Source organism: Cryptomeria japonica, chromosome 5 (genome assembly GCF_030272615.1).
Source record: "Cryptomeria japonica chromosome 5, Sugi_1.0, whole genome shotgun sequence".
Lineage (NCBI taxonomy): Eukaryota > Viridiplantae > Streptophyta > Pinopsida > Cupressales > Cupressaceae > Cryptomeria > Cryptomeria japonica.
Genome location: NC_081409.1, coordinates 49472265 through 49489417, shown reverse-complemented (window position 1 = coordinate 49489417; position 17153 = coordinate 49472265). Strand labels below are relative to the sequence as shown.

The following is a 17153-nucleotide window of genomic DNA, read 5'->3' as shown; positions in this document are numbered from 1 at the left end:
GTGTATTCCATGATTACTTGGACAAATTTGTTTTGGTATTTCAGGATGACATATTGATTTACTCTAGGAATGAGGAGGAACATTTAGTACACCTACAAATTGTTTTGCAAAGGTTGAGAGAACATAAGTTATATGGGAAATTGTCAAAATGTGCCTTCTTTGAGGAAAAGATTCACTACCTTGGGCATATAATATCAAAGGAAGGAATATCAGTTGATCCGGATAAGATAAAGGCAATAGTAGAATGGTCGATCCCTAAAAATGTTTCAGAGGTAAGAAGCTTTATGGGGCTAGCAGGTTACTATAGGAGGTTTGTGGAAGGATTCTCTAAGATAGCAAACCCCATCACCTCATTACAGAGGAAGGGTAAAAGGTTCATGTGGATAGAACAAAGTGATAAGGCATTCCAAATCTTGAAGGGAAAACTAACTTCAGCACCCATTCTAAAAGTACTAGATCCGAATGGACACTTCACAGTCGTAACTGATGCTTCTATTGAAGGTCTAGGAGGAGCTCTTGTCCAAGATGAAGGGGTAGTATCTTTCGAATCCAGAAAGCTAAAGACTCATGAAGTCAATTATGCACCCCATGACTTAGAGTTAGCAGCGATTGTGCATGCCCTACAGAAATGGAGACACTTCTTACTAGGGAAACCCTTTGAGTTAAAGTCAGATAACCAAGGACTAAAGTATATCTTCACCCAATCCCACTTAAATGCTAGGCAAAGAAGGTGGTTAGAGTTTCTAAGTGAATATGATTTTGAAATTGAATATATTAAGGGGAAGGAAAATAGGGTGGCAGATGCTTTGAGTAGGAGGAGACACTTGATGACTATAGCAACATTCAAAACTTCTTTCAAAAGACAAGTAAAGGATGAGTAGGAACAAGACCCATGGTATGAGCAAGTCAAATTGACTTTAGAATACGATCCAACTAATCCTAAGGTTGAAGGGTATACATTAGACAAAGATGGGTTGCTCAGATACAACAATAGAATCTATATTCTGAATTCAGGAGGCTTAAGGGAAGTAGTCTTGTCAGAGGCTCACAATGCCCCTTATTCAGGGCACCCGGGAGTTAACAAACTTTATACAGACCTAAAGAAGTTATACTTTTGGAAAGGGATGAAGAATGACTTCATCAAGTATGTGGCTAAATGTTTGGAGTGTCAAAGAGTAAACGCAGAACATAGACATCTAGCTGGATTATTATAGTTACATGATGTACCTCAACACAAATGGCAAGTTATTAGCATGGATTTTGTGCAAGGGTTACCCATGTCACCTTCTAGGCATGATACAATAATGGTGGTAATTGACAAACTCACTAAGGTGGCACACTTTATACTAGGGAACCTGATGGATGATGCACCTACCTTGGCTAGGCATTTTGTTAAGGAAATATTTAGGTTGCATGGAATACTAGAGAAAATCATATCAAATAGAGATGCTAGATTCACTTCAAGGTTTTGGACAACTCTTCAAACAACTCTGGGAACTCAACTAAATTTTAGCACTGCATACCATCCTGAAACCGATGGTCAAACAGAAAGGACAAATCAGATTTTGGAAGACCTACTCTGCATGTACTGCATGGACCAATAGAAGAAATGGGAAGAGTACCTACCTCTGGTAGAGTTTGCTTACAATAATACATATCAAACATCTTTGGGAATGACACCTTTCAAAGCATTGTATGGTAGACTGTGATGAACACCTTTGAGTTGGGATAGTCTTGAAGGTAGAGAAATTGGTGGACTAGATATGTTGAAGGAAATGGAAAAGAAAACAAAGGAAATTAGGCAAAGATTGAAGGAAGCCTCAGACAGGCAGAAAAGTTATGTAGACAAAAACAAGATACGAAGGGAGTTTGAGGTGGGAGAGAAAGTTTTCCTAAGGGTTAGGCCACACAAGAGTTCCATAAGATTGGGGAAAAAGACCAAGCTTGCACCTCGTTATGTTGGACCTTTTGAAATTTTGGAAAGGATTAATCCAGTTGCATACCGGTTGGCCTTACCTCCCCAGTTGAGCCGAATCCATGATGTCTTCCATGTATCTCTTCTTAAAAAGTATGTACCTAATGAGAAACACATTTTGAATTGGGATGCTTTATAGGTCCAGGAAATGGGAGGAATAATGATAGAGCCATTCAAACTCTTGGAGAGGCGCCAGTGCCAGTTGCGCAATAGAGAAGTTGATCAGTGCAAAGTAAAATGGAACCAGTATGATGAAAAGAATGCCACGTGGGAAGATACTAAGGAAATGCGGCAGTTATTTCCCTTTTTGTTTTAATCATGAACTATACACTCTTTTGGATGCATTCAATAAGTGCATTGAGACGATGCACAAATTAAGGGGGGGGAGGATGTCACAACCCTCCTTTATCACATTTTGATTTAAATACAATTCTATTATATTTGTGGTTAAGCTATTTAAATGATTGAATAAATATTATAAAAGAATAAAATGAATACACACACACACACACTTGGAGAATATAATTATTTTTATTTATTTATTTATTTTCCACTCCCAATTATGGCACATGTTGTAGGAGGATTTGGAAGCTTCTAGAGGAATCTCCACCACCTTGCACGTAGCTCTCCCACTAAGTTCTTAATCAATTTGCATGAGTCCAATATTGGAAAAGAATCTCTTTTTTTAATTAAATTCTCTAGATAGTGGAATAGAGGGATTTTTCTTATAAAATTGTATGCAAGTTTCAAAGAAGGGAGTTGATTATGTTTTGGAGAAAATTTCCCAAGTTTTTAGTAGTAGGATCTTCTTTTGTAGTCTCATTTTTGTTGTAGGGTTTTTAAGCTATTGTTAAAAGATCTCTCTCAAGTTGCAACGAAGGATCTAAAAGGGATAGCTAGAGGATTCGACATCAAGCTTCGATAAGCTAGGTTCTCTCCTTTTGGCATCTCTCATTTACATATGAGAAATTTGCATTATCAAATAAATATAGTTTCTAGATTTTCCTTTATTGTAAATCTTTTCTTCTTTTCTTTTTAGGAATAAATATTGATAAAATACTTTCACATAATGCATGCAAAATATAGCCTTATTATTATTTTATTTAGAAAATATACATATGATCTTGCTTTTGTTTTTCCAAAGATTTTAGATGTATGCAAAAATCTTGTTTCCTTTATTTTTTTTTAAAATCTCTTTTCCTGAGATTAAAACTCTTCCCTGTGTGATTTGAATCTTAATCCTTATTGCTTCCCTCTAATTCATTTCTATGGTTCTTCAAATGGAAATCTGAATCTCATTCTTTAAATAAATATCTCTGGGAATATTAGTTGAATCTCTGGGAATATTAGTTGAATCTCTATGAATATTAGTTGAATAAAATCTCTCTGTGAATATTGTTGAATAAAATCTCTCTGTGAATAATGTCGAATAAAACCTCTCTTTGAATATTAGTTGAATCTCTGTGAATATTAGTTGAACCTTTGTGAATATTGTTGAATAAAATCTGTCTGTGAATATTGTCGAATAAAACCTCTTTGTGAATATTAGTTGAATCTTTGTGAATATTGTTGAATAAAATCTCTCTGTGAAGATCGTTGAATAAAACCTCCTGTGAATATTAGTTGAATCTCTATGAATATTAGTTGAATAAGATCTCTCTCTCTCTGTGAATACTGGAAATAAACTCTCTCCCTGTGAATGCTAGAATAAACTCTCTCTCTCTGTAAATATTAATCTCCTGTTTACGGTAAAATAAATCTAAAGCAATTACCTTTGTCATCTATTCTATTCATGTTCTTGTTTCATAAATAAATACTCCTTTTGTTTATATATATATATATATATATTAAATTTATTTCAAATGTTAAAATACATTAATGTTGCAGTTATTGTCACGGCAGTGGCCACAGGGTAGTGGAGGGGACCACGGGGTCCCCTCATCACTACGGGCTTGTTTCCGTAGAGTAGCAGTGGTGATGGGACCCATGGGCCCCACTCCCCACTATCCCTTCAAACAAAAAAAAAAATTGCCTCTTTGTTTTTTATATATTTATTTTTTTAGGTTTTTTTTTTTTTATATAAATATAAATGTATAAGTTGCAATTTAGAAATTGTTAATATTTCTCCTTAGCATAAACTTTAAGTTATTAAATTTAACTTAGAAAAATTTGTAGATATTGGGGATTATTGTCTAGTAAATTCATAATTAATTTATCTATAGAAAATTTTATAATTGTAAGTTATATTATATCATATGTTATAATTCGATTCATTCAACCTATTTAAGACCCATTGGAGCACTTAGTTGGCATGTAGCAATTAATTCATATTAATATAATTCAAACCAAATGTCTAAGCGAGTTGCTATTTTTCGGACCAGTGGCTCTGCAAGTGATTTTTCTCATGGTATAAATCAACACATTTCTCAACCTTGCATGTTTCATGCGAATTACTTATACTTTAATTTGCATTTATTAAGGACAAAGTTACATTTCCTTCATCTTCATGTAAGTTATACTCTTAATTATTATTATGCAAGTTTCCTAATTGTCATTATTATGCAAGTTATATTTCAAGTTTTAAATAATAAATAATTTTAGTTATGGTTTTTATTCCATGTAATTCATCAAGTAGTTAATTCAATTAATTGAGCTTTGCAATGTCTAATTATACACGTTCAATTAGTTATTGTTTTCAAAGTATGATGTTTTCATAGCTCTTACTTAGAAAACTAAATAAAGGAAGATGGAAACCAAAACCTAGTAGCATTCGGTATATATAGTGCCTCTGGGTCACGCTTACGAGTAATGTTGTTGTGTTGAAATACTGCACTTAATGCCTAATAAAGCTACATCAATGACATCTGTGGCATCGTCCCTATAAATCGTCAGGGAGTAATAAGGGACACTTGGAAGTTAAAATCCAAAGGGCGGGTAATCCCCCTTGGATCGATAATCTAACAAGATAATCCTTAAATGACTTTTACATCCATTGAGTTAAACCATAGTAAATCCCCTTTTGGGTTGATTAAGTAAAAATGCTTTTATGAAATTGATTTAATCTTGTAGAGATATTGGTGATTGACAATTTGGTCAAGGGTGACGCTTATGATAGGTGTTAGGATGTAGTTGTTTTAGGCCACAAATAATAGGCCATCTTGAGCCTTTGTTTAAGTGCTACCATCGTGGGTAGCAACCATAGAGAAACTATCTAGGACATTGACCCTAGAAAGGGTTGCGTACCCACTAATCAGTTTACATCAAACCATAGAGTAGAAAATAGAACTACATACTTTACACCTTGATCCCATGCCGAAATTGGTATGTAGGCAATCTTTTGATGGAGTTGTTCCTAGTACTCAGGTGTTCATGGGTGGGGTCTAGGCTTGGTAAGAGAAGGGTTGAGTAGAATCCTAATTTGAAAGATAAGCATAATAAAGTGGAAAAAGTAATTCAATGCATACTCAGAAGGAATCCTGTATGGATTCGCTTGACTTCCCGAGGCAGAATTCAAGTTTGAATTATGTTATTTAATTACTCCTAAGGACAACGACCTCGGTGCACTTTTGTTAGAAGAGTGTAGTATTTAGTGTGTGGCTTAGGACCCGAATGCTCCCGATGAGTCTAAGTCTCTGGCCAGAGCACCTCCTATCCTAATTGGATAGATGCCTACCCCATATGGGTAGATGCCTATCCTGTATTGGATAGATGAAATCTTATGTCCCGTATGGACAGATGCCTAGCCTGTATGGTTAGATGCTCATCCCGGATGGATGAATGCCTAATCCAAAGGGATGGATGCCCAGAGTATGCGATTAAATCAAACACAATGATTAAATTAAACAAAAAAAAAGAATGGTCAATTTTGTTGGGTTAATTAAGGTGGGTTATTACAATTTCTTTGTGATAGGCATTGTGCTTGCAAATGATTCTTGGACTTGTGGGGTAGTATCCATAACTCAAATATTAATGCCTCATAGGTTGACAAGGATAGTCTTTTATTTATTTATATTACCCTTCACCAAAGTGGTCACCCATATTTATAAGGCTAGCTTAAGCCAGTTTTATTTTATTCTATTTCTTCATTCCTCAAGATTGACGAAAAACAACAAGGAGGTTAGACTAATTTTACTATTTATTTTTACCTTTTAAAAAAATCCCACTTGGGCTCTAAACATGGTTCAAGGCATGTCCTCCAATGTATCTGATTTAATATTAGAGAGGTTGGCCAAAATCAAACATTAAACGATTATGGTTGATACATTGTGGTTAATTCAACAACTAGACCTTTGCATGTGCTCTTCAACATATCCATGGATGTATGTATAATATTTATCATTAATCTCATTTGATTCAAAACAATTTATTGTTCTTAAGCTGAGTTCTTATCCAATCCATACTTCATTTATATTTTTTCACAACAAATACACACCTTTCATATCAATGACAAGTAATTTGACAACACAAAAATATTGATGTAACAACTACTAGAGAGAGAATGAGAGGATATTGAATGTATTTTTTATTCTATAGTGGTTAGAAGGACTAGGGGAAAAGAATACCATGAATATCTAGTAAAATAGAAGAATAGTACAAAGAAAGATGCTGCTAGGTTAATCTTAATAGAGTTAGAGTCACTCTAGTCAACTAGTAACAAATAAAGTTGTTGATCTATAGTAATAGGGTTATAAAAATTTAACAACGCAAAGGTTTACTCAATTAGAAGGAGCTCTCAAATTTTTACACCCCTCACTAGTTTGATGTAGTGGCATCATATTTACGCTTGCTTTTCCATATATTTTCTCTTCCCATGTGTGAGTTATTATGTTTTTAAATTTTAAATTTTACTTTTTTGACTATCTAAGACAACAATTACCCATGTATAGGCTCATTTATGCATAGTAGCAAGGGAAAACAGTGAGGAAAAAATCTGAATAGAAAAGAAAATCCAAAAAAAGAGAGAAAAGGATGATATAAATAAGTAAAGGAGCATGTGAAGTTAAATAGCAAGAAGGAAGAATAGAGGAATCACATATTTTGATCTAGTTTTTAAAATTAATTTAACTAAGTTTAAATGATTATAGATGCATTTATTTTTTGGGATACAAGAAATAAAATATTTCTCTTTAAAATTATTTTCTATCTTGGATTGTGTGTTCTTGTGAATGTTATGATTTTATGATGTATGCTATTTAGAAAAAAAAAAAAATTTTGTTGTCTATGAGATTTTCGTTATTTTATGAGATGTTAATGTGTGATTAAAAATTCTTGTAGCATTGATTTCAAATTTTTTTTTGTCTTCTAGGTGCATTTTTGTATCTTGTGTTTATTATTTGTAGCTTATTTATATTTCTTGTACTATGAACTATATCCTTGTAGCATGCCTTTCATTACTACAAACTAGTTCTAGGCCTTGTAGCTAAAAAATTGGTATTGTAACTAGAGATTCAGATCCTTGCCACATCTATTATCCCTTGTTTTTGCAGTTTTTTAGCACTTATAGTGTGGTGGGTTCCATAAACGTAGAAATTAATCATATGAATGGAACATGTCAATTCATAATGATTATAATGAAAGTGTTAGGAACCACAAATGTTTATATTTTGAATTTGGATCAATTTTATGTGGTATAGAATGATTCTACGTGTTATAGAATCAACCTAAAACAATAAAGTGATAATATTAATATAGAAAATAAATGTTTAAGAATATATAGACCCAACATTTAAAAAAAATAAGATATGTTGTCTAAGGGATTGAGCTTAGTTGGTTAAAGCATTGAGTTCTCAATGTGGAGACCCAAGTTCAACTCCCATGAGGGACACCTTTGTGTAGAATTCTAAGTTGTAACTCTTGGTCTTCCATTGGTTGTTTAAAGTGGATTTCTAAGTTGTGACTCTTGGTCTTCCAATTGCTATTTCTAGTTTGGTGCTCCAAAGGAGCTAGTATGTAATAAGTTTGTAACGTGGATGCTCAAATGAGCAAAAAATGAACTTTGTGATTCTATGATACTTAATAAAAAAAAAAAAGATATGTTGATGAATAATTGTATTAAACATAAACCTAAGATTTTATAAAAATTAATATAAACATACAAATTTCATAGCTATTATAAAGATAAAATAATAAATTTATATTAATAATAAAAAATAATGGAAGAAATATCTAGAAAAAAATTAAAAAATATATAAATTGAAAGAAATCATTACATTTGGTATTTACTTCTATAAAAACAATTACAAAGGAATAGATCACATATCTACGAGAACAATAATTACAACTAGAAATTTTGTAGAAGAATCAAATAGCCTTTTAGAAATGATGAGGAGAATGGTTAGGGAAAATATGAAATCAAAAGAGGAACTTGACTATATAAACCATTTTAATTGGAAAATTAGGGCACATTATAATCTTATATCATAAGAAAGATGTCAACATCATGCCATTTTCTTCTTTTGAAATAGCACAAATAGTCTAGAAATGTAATGAAAAATGAAAACTCTTGTGGTGTTAACCTTTGAAAAAAAATGCATCATTTGGAAGACCTAGAAAGAAAGTATAAGAATGTCTACCAAATTAATTAAATAATATGATCACTTTAAAATTTAAATGAGTTGATTGGAATAGTGTTAAAGAAAAAAGTTTCTTTTAGTTACTTTTAGAAAAAAATTTAATTGATAGGAAAAAATAGTTTTGAAATAATTCTATAAATCTTCACAATTAAATCAACATGATGCATTAATAAAATAATAATAAAATGGCTACAGGAAAATGGTTTGAAAAGTTAACAAATAAAATGTAAAACACATTCATAAGGCACCTTAAATTCAATGATTATTTCAACTCTCTATCACTTCTAGTGTCTGAGAGTAGAAGATATTACTCAAGTTATAACAAGTTTTTCATATTTTTTTATCTCTTCATAGTATCTTTTCAAGTTTATTTTGGTTTTATAACTTGGACCCTCTTTAAATTTCACAGTTGTCACATTCCTGCCAACTACAACCATCTTCGACCATACATGGGGAGTCAAAGGAACTAGAAAAAGTAGAGAATACTCAACAAAATTAAATATTTCTTTTAAAGGATGTGAGGAAAAATGAAGAGGATGATGGAGGGATGGCTTTATATCTCTCTCTAACTAATCATTCTTGTAGAAAGGGCAAGAGGGATTTATTAAAGAGGTTGGAGAATGTATCTCAATTCTTGATTTTGTTCTTTTTCATTAACTTATTTTGATCAAGTAACCCATTAAGTGATTTGAGCATATGGTTGCGTTGTTCTTAGTGGATTAATAGTATAAATTTCATGGCAATCGATCTTGTAACCTCAAATTAGATTGGCCCAAGGCCTTATATCATACCATAACTTTACTTCTAGAACATTATCTGGGGTAAGATTTAAACTTTAATTTTAAGACTTAAAAATATGGATTATAGCTGAGATCTATACTGCAATATTTACTTTTCAAACTTAAATTTTTATGCTTTTGCGACATAGGTATGGTATAATTTAGTTGGAAAATACATGATACAATTTCACACAAGTGTGATAATATTCTATAATTATTCATACATATATTTTGTGGAAAATCTTAGTTTAGATGGATAGTGTATTTCAATCTAAATATCGTGTCTTTGTCAAATTATTCTAGTGACTAGAAAAAGAAATACTATCTTGAATTGGCTTATATTGCAATTTAATTCATATTGAAATAAATGTACCAAAATAGAGGCTACAACTATAGGTAATTGATTGTTGATATCTTACTAAAGGATATAATCTAACATACACTTGGGATATGTTTGTTATTAATAATCAAGGACTTAATTTGATTAATGATGGGTTATCATTCCATTATATAGTGCCACTATGATTATTTATTACTATTTGAACTCCAAATTAAATGATATCATCTTAGGATCGATTAAACGTGAGAAATCATTTGTGAGTAAATAAACATGATAAATTGGACATATTCCCTTAAGGATTCTATATCATCAATTTCTATTGTATGGTAGAAATTAGATAAAGGGAAGTGATATTTGAGTCTCAATTGGAAGTTTGATGTCACAAGTGGGCAATAATGTATACACAACTTTATATATATTTATAGTAAGCTTGAGCACTTATTAACGTTACCATAGTATGATAAGCTAACTATCATTTATATGTGATTTGGCTTATGGATACTTAACAATTAAGTTGAAAGGGACTTCATTATAATTTTTAATATTGTTATAAGTTGACACTTTTGCATAATCCACCCTTGGTTTTGGATAATAAGCTTTATATAGCTACATGATGACAATACACATATTAAATATGAAAATCACAATATTTTAACTATCATGTGAACTAAGGGAAGGTAATATAGTTGTATCAAAATATTATCTAATTATATCATTTAATTCAATGAGATGGATTAAAAACCATCTCTAATCATTTGGTAAGATATCTACAATTATCTTATTGTTTTTTATTACGACAAATCGAGAAAAAGGCGAACCAGTAGCAAACCAGTTTAAGAAAAGTAGCCAAATGGTAATAGAAACATTTGAAACACCCAATAGAGCCCAACAAGAAAGAAAAAAAAAACCCAGGAAAACAACCAAAAAACTAGTTACATGGAACTATCCAAGAGCTTTCATGATCTCAAGAGTAATCTGAATTATATTTTTATTTATTTCTTCAAGATCCTACATTATGAATCTTGTCGAACCTTTCTCCTAGCTCCTACTTCTTATCTTGGTGGAAGGTCCAATGGACACCTGCATATTCACACCCTATAAATTTAGGTCTAGATTCTTCTTTTTTGACTTGGTGGTTGAGGGTTGCAAACTTCTAAGTGGCTAGGATTTTTGAGCAGAGATATTCTCATTCACCTTTTTGAGACCCTCTACACTGTTGTTCACGGCATGTTCACTAATTTCCACCAAACCCCTGAGTTTACTCTTCAAATCGTCCATCCCCTTCTCTAGATTGGGAATTATAGCCTCATGCTCAATTTTCATAGCGCTCACATCATCGGTTAGCTTTTGAGTTATCTTTAGGAGCTTGTTGGTTTTTTCCAGCATCAGATTCTCTATGAAAATATTGATTATATCTTTGATACCCTATTTTAAAAATAGGATTTCACTAATAACCCAACATAAACACTTTTCCTGGCAATTGGAAGAATTAAGTAGGAGAACTTCAATGTTCACCTCCTCACTTTTATTATCTCCAGGGTCCACCTGGTCAACATTCATGAGAATATCTAATTTGACCTCATCTTCCCCTTTACCTCTTCTGTCCACCACTTTCCCCACTTTTTTCTTTTTAGAACTATTAGGGCCCAGCTCTTGGGGATTGGAGGGAGGGTATTGAACTTTTTAGCAGGAGGTCTGGGGAAGGTTTTACTTTTTCTACTACTATTGGTACCAAGGGTAGCCTTCTCTGAGGGTTCCACATCTTCCATGGGGCAATAATCTAGGTTGTTAGACACTTGAAGGTATCACCAGTCCATGGCCATTTTACCCAACTCTTTCTCATCAATTTCGGTGTTTGATACCACTTGATAAATATGTTTTTTCAAGGAAATATAGTTGTTATCAATCTTTTGGATAGGAGAGGTTTTGACCTCATGCACTTTGGTATATTCCATGATAAGAAGAATCAATACCTCATGTAATATAGGGTTTTCACTATTTTTGGCATGATTTTAAAGGCTATGCTCTAAGGAAGATAGTAGATAAAAGGGAAAATAAATTTTCCTATCATGCCTAAAATAATTTAAAATGGTGAAGTGATAGGAAAAAATACTAGCATAATGGCCATCTAGAGTGACCTACCTCATTATAACCTCCGCCATGTCCATCCAGAGACTCAAGATATCCTTTTTGTTATAGACCTCATCCGCCATTTTCCTCACCCTATCCCTTTTGCTCTATCTGTCGAAGAAGATAGATAGAGCTTATTTCGGTGCCTTCCACCTTCTGTAAAACTTTTTACCTCCCATTTGCAGACCAATAATTTCAGCTATAAAGGCCTCATCAACTTTGAATTCAGCTCCAAAAGTGTTGAGGATGCAATTACTCCACCCCTTCACAAACTCATCTATCATCCTAGGACCTTGACCATTCAATTTCATGAGGTAAGGTGCAAGACCACCATTTGATATTTTATTCCATAACTCCTTTTTTTGTACCCATTTTTGGCACAAAGACGGCTCCATTCTATTTTATCACCCCCATATTCAAATTTGCCTTGCAAATTTGAATGTTCATAGTTTTAATGTCAAGCCTAAACTAGGCAACACAAAACTAGGTGGCTAAGAACACTCTGGATGCCCAATCTTTGTATCGATTACACTTATTAAAAAAATAACCTTACTCATTTGGCACATAATGGTCATTAATATTCACCTATTGGGAGTGAGAGATTTTCAACATCTCTTCGTTTCAGCTCATACAAGTGTAATGGGAATATTTCCCCTACGATCCACCTCTAAATATTACCATAACCCACTCCTAAATTGGCCACATAGTCTGTAGGCATATTGCCTTCCCAAAAAACATGGGTTATGTGGATATCTTCTAGCTTGGAAATCATTACAAAGCAATCTTGAGTTAAATGCTTGATAGTCCGACTGGGAGGCATCTTTTTGGTCAGGCAATTGATAATATTTAATAAATCACTTTCAAGACACACCTTTATATGCCCTCCACAGATAGTGAGTTGAAGCCCAATTAGGCTGCATTTGCCTTGCTACTATTATCTTATTGTTAACAATTGAGATTATAATTAATTATTTGTGGTGAGTGTGAATATTATATAGATAATGAATTGAGAGTAATATATGAGTATTGGTACATCATAAGGTAGAAAACATTAGAGGGTTAAGAATATCATTATTCATTTATTGAATATAAATCTTAATATGAAAATATAAATGATATATTATCTCTATATGTCTTGAGTATGAATTGCACACTAATACATGCGCTTAGTGCAGTAAGGGATGCCAACTATATATTGTTCTATATAATAGTTGTTGTTCATTCTTACGAGGTAGTCACTTAAACCTTACATGGCTTACATTAGAATATAACTCTTCTTGGATATGGTGATTGTGATTACAATAATATAATTTCTAATTTATGTCCTCACTATTAAATGATGTGTTTGTCTAGTGATAAGTGTATTTTGTGTAGTCAAAGCGAATTGGGATATCAACCTTGCCTCTATGTTAAAGAGGTTAACCTATAAGAGGTTAGAATATTCATGTTGAATAACGGGGTGAGGTTTTTATGCATTAGCATCCATGGTCGATAGGTTATTCAAATTTGAAATTGGTATATTCAACCTCAAATCTAGAATATTCCTTTTTTGGCATGGAAAATAGGATTTACATTTTGCCTTAACTCAAAGATACTTCCCTTAATGCTAAATATTAAAAAATGGGCACCCAAGAATGAGTTATTGAGTAGTTTCAAGAAAGATTATTCGAAGGGTTTGAGGAGAAAAAGTTCTTATAGTTATAAATGGATTTCTTAATGTGAGGTAGTTTACAAGTGTTGTAGGAGGGTTTTTCAAATAGATCATAGCATGTGAGGCATTTTACATGAGTAAAACTTGAGGTTTTCCAAAAAAATGTTTTGTTGAGGCTTTGTAAGGCCTTGATTATGGAAAATAAAAATAGTGGATAACCAAATCATCTATATTTATGAGCTTCACACATGGAACATTTCCAGTTGTCTTCAATGTCTGATGCAAAGCATCTATGGTGGATAGGGGATTCAAATTTGAAATCGACATATTTAGCCTCAAATCTAGAATATTCCTTTTTGGGTATGGGAAACAAGAGTTACAACTTGTATTGAATCTAAGATACTTTCCTTAATGATAAATATTCAAAAATAAGCACCCAAGAATGAGATATTGAACAATTTATATTTTGAGGTCCTATTGAGTGGAGTTAATGGCATAGTTGATTGACATTCTTGGCAGGTTTAGATGTGTAGGTGACAAAGAATCTAGAATCTTTGAAGAAAATTTATATGTTGAAAATATGCCTTTCCCTTATTTGGACATGACCTTTTGAGGTTTACCAAACCTCAAGTTTAGTTACTATGGTGGTTAAAAGATAAATTTAAATATTCTTTTTAGGATTTTCAGTTTTAGATTTCTGGGAAGTTTGAGGTGAAGAAATTTTTCTTTGACGAGATAGCAAAATTGACAATGGAGAAATACGATAATGGATAGATTTCAGTCTTATGACATGAAGCCATGTTGAATCTTGTTGCAGGATTAAGGTTAAGGAACCAATTTTGTAGTAGGATGTATGAGGGGGAGTGTTCTGGGTTTTAATTTCTTCTTGTTATTGTGACTAATTTTATCTATTTTGTATCTGATTTAGAGTGTTATTTGAAGCCTATAAGGCTTCCATGCAATATAGTTGTAGATTTACTTTGTAATTCGCTCATTTTCTAAACATTTGGATAAGATCACTGAGAAGCAGTTTGCTGATTTTCTGCATTTACTTGTATATTTGAATTACATTTTGACTTATAGTTTCTTATAATTATTTTGGCTGATTTTATCTATTTGGTATACGATTTGAAAGTATTATTTGAAGCCTATATAGTTATAATACAATATATTTACACATTTACTATATAATCTATTTATTTCCTAAACATTTAAATAAGATTAATAAAAAGTTGTTAGCTGATTTTCTACATTTACTTAATTATTTCCTCACGTAGCTAAGAACTTGTACAATGCTAGGAAACTAACGGCAAACGTTTCAAAGAAAGAAAGAAAACCAGAATAGTAACACAAAGAAACAAAGGAATGAATGCCTTAAATACGATTTTGTTAATAAGAAAAGCGTTAAGATAAGAAATTAGCCAAACGAATAAATGAAAAATCAGACAATATCATTGAAGCAAAAGCTGACAATGAAAACACCTCCCAAGTCAGGGTGGTGAACGAGAAAACTTTGCAAAAGGTGAAGGTTTTCAAGAATGAGGGGAAAGATCTCAACGAATAACAGATCATAGAAAATTACTCAAGACAAAAGCAACATCGATAAAGATAAAAGAGAAATTAAAAAATTGCCATGAATCTACTGGTAGGAAATGCTAGCTATCATAGTTTAGGAAGCGATATAAGCTGATTAACGAACTTAGTTATAAAGGAGTTTAAAGAGACCTAAGGAACATGAAGTTCTTATTTACATATACTTATCTATCTATACATTTATTGATTATATATAGATATCTATCATGAGATTGTGATAGCTGTCTAATAGGGTTCTGGAAGTGTAGGACAGACATGGTATCTACCAGTTTTTCTGTTGGTGAAGAGAGGGAACGACCCCTAGCCCCATTATTATCGTGCTTAGATTGATATAGGTTTATTAGATATAAGTATTTATTAATACAATTTATTTTATCGGTTAGTTATAATTATTGATTGTTTAATCATTAAATCAGATAATAATTATCATTTAAATAGATTAGATATCTCAGACATTCTAAAATAAAAGTAGATTATTTCCAAAATGTACATCAAAAGATAAGAGACCAGAGAATCCCAGGCAGTAAAAGATTTCAACCAAACTCCTCGACACAGGCATTAAATGAATAGATCAAAGAACTCAGACGAAATTGCAGTTAAGGTATAATGATGTCAGAGAAAGCAAGAACGCACAAGGATTACTTGCATATTCTTCCTCTTGCAGAAACGCAACAAAATGGAAGAATGATGACAATACTCTAATTAGTCTCAGACGGATGATGGGCAAGAATGCATGACAATAAGTGGGCATAAAGAGGAGCGATGAACGAACAGTGTCCATTCCAAAAGGGTAACAAAAAATGTTTGACTTAATCTCCAAACATTGTACTACAGTTAATTCAGTGCTAGTGTTTCCTATCTAGATTTGTAATGTGACTAGAAGACTTGGTAGCTAGATTTGTAATGTGATTAGAATACTTGTAAAAGGAGAAGTTATTGAATGTTGTATCGCTGAAATCTTCATTCGGTCACATTTCGATTTTAGAGAGTATGCCTGGTACATTGATTTGACTCATTGCTTTGTTTTTCTGGAATGTAGGCACCAATTTGTTGTTGATTGGGGGACTCGATAACGGTTTTGTACTTCTTTGCTTCGGGATTTTGATAAAGTTATGATCTAACCATATTTTTAAAATTGTTTTGAATTGGTTTTCTTCATCTACACATGTCAAAGTTATGTTACCAAACAATATCTCAATTAGTGTTAATATGTTGTGGCTCACCAAGATTTGGAGATATATTCCACTAAAGGTTTGAAAGCTGAATGGCATGTGCAGCTGCGATTTACTATAATATGTTCAGAGAAGAGTCAACATAGAAGAAGACATTATCTGTATAGTATAGTTTTAGCATTCACATTGATTTCATTTCATGGAAAAACTACCATGTGTTTCTCTTTAATTTGTGTAAAAAGCCAAGCTGTAGTGATTGCTTCCTGTTGGGACAATAACTCCTCCTATAATAGAACCATTTGTTCAATCAACTGCAACATCTACACGATTTATATCTAGATGACTTGATCCCAAGGATGGATATAATCTACGATACTTGAAATCATAAACATTTGCCCATAAGCAAATCTTCTACATGAAATAATAATATCATAAAAGAATGTTTCATGAATGAAGTATTGTAGGAAAAAAATCGTGTACCTTGTACTGGAAAATTCATAGAGTTTCCCACTGTGGGCAAACATGATGAGAGACAAGTCTGCATCACACAGCACAGACAGCTCGCAGGCCTTCTTCAACAACCCATTCTTTCTCTTACAGAAAGTAACTTGTCTGTTGATCCTATTCTCCATCCTTTTCAGCTGAACCTTCCCTCGCCCCATTGATGACTTGTAAAAGTCTCCTCCAAGCCAAGATTCAAATCAAGACATCGAAACCCTAATATCGGTCATACAATCCTAACAAGTATTGTCGACTTAATCTAACCTTGTATACAGATTACATAAATTGTATTTGTTAAGGGTCAACTGCTAAAAGGAGATCTAATTCTCCTTCGGTACTCACGAAACAAGATTTGAAGAATAAAATGCTACTCTGCAGGCCATCACTAGTTTGTTGGAGAAGTATGGATACGACTTTTTTTAAAGGCGATTTGTCTACTC

General features: G+C 32.6%; 1 pseudogene; it reads right to left on the bottom strand.

Moving 5' to 3' along the window:
• LOC131040060 (agamous-like MADS-box protein AGL11) overlaps window positions 1-16874 on the bottom strand; it is a 90819-nt pseudogene extending 73945 nt beyond the window's left edge.
• Window positions 16875-17153: the final 279 nt, after the last annotated feature.